Source organism: Hypanus sabinus, chromosome 16 (assembly GCF_030144855.1).
Source record: "Hypanus sabinus isolate sHypSab1 chromosome 16, sHypSab1.hap1, whole genome shotgun sequence".
Classification (NCBI taxonomy): domain Eukaryota; kingdom Metazoa; phylum Chordata; class Chondrichthyes; order Myliobatiformes; family Dasyatidae; genus Hypanus; species Hypanus sabinus.
The window spans coordinates 5,738,742-5,739,924 of record NC_082721.1 but is presented as its reverse complement, the minus strand read 5'-3'; positions in this window follow the sequence as shown (position 1 = coordinate 5,739,924).

Below are 1,183 nucleotides of genomic sequence, written 5' to 3'. Positions count from 1 at the left end.
ACTGTGAGAGCGCGTGTACCGCCATGCATGCCGGGAACAGTAGTTCCGCTCGGTTGTCCTGACGCGCAGGCGCCTAGACCACCAAGCAGGCCGGGAACCGTAGTTCCATTACGTCTGTCCGGCCGCAGGGCGTTGGCAGGGCAACGGGGTAGGCGGGATCATCTCAACATTCAAAATTGTTTAATGTCATTTCCTGTACACAAGTGTAAAGGAGAATAAAGTATTTGTCACTCCGGATCTGATGCAGCACAAAAACACATTAAGATAAAGAACGCAATAATAAAAACACTCTAAATAAACGATTGTATATCCATAAAGTGACACTAGGCACATAAGACGTCTGACAGGATATGATAAGGTAGTGGTGGTTGGGGGCGTGAAGGGGAGAGTTTGTGGGTGGGTGGGTGCAGGCGTTGATCAGCCTTATTGCTTGGGGAAGGTGATTGTTCCCAAAGTGCAGTAGCAATCTATTGCCCCAATTTAAAGGATAAAACTGCAAAAACGAAACATCTTATCTGCAATAATCCCTCAAAGATCTGGGACCGGAGTACATCAGAGAACTGCTTTTGCTTTACAATCCTGCTTGAGCTCTCAGGTCTTCTGTCAGTCTTTTAAATTTAAACAATTTTCCTCGAGAGATAATTGGCAAGTCAGCTTTTTTGAACTACGCTCCTGAACTGTGGAATTCAATACCCAAAACTATAAGGGATACAGACTCAGTTAACACTTTTAAACATTATCTATTTAACCTTGTTTTAAACAAACATCTTTTTGTCTTTTATTTCACATTTTCACTTCATTCCATTGTAAAGCACTTCGAACTACATCGTCTGTATGGAAAACATGCAATAAATAAGTTGTTATTATTACTACATGCTGGTGATAATAAACCTGATTCTGATTCTGAAAAGAAGGCAAGATAGTGACTATACTTCATTAGGAGTTTGAAGAGATTTGGTATGTCAATAAATACACTCCAAAACTTCTATAGATGTACCGTGGAGAGCATTCTGACAGGCTGCATCACTGTCTGGTATGGGGGTGGGGGGGGGGGGGGTGCTACTGTATGGGACCGAAAGAGGCTGCAGAGGGTTGTAAATTTAGTCAGTTCCATCTTGGGTAGTAGCCTACAAAGTACCCAGGACATCATCAGGGAGTGGTGTCTCAGAAAGGCAGTGTCCAT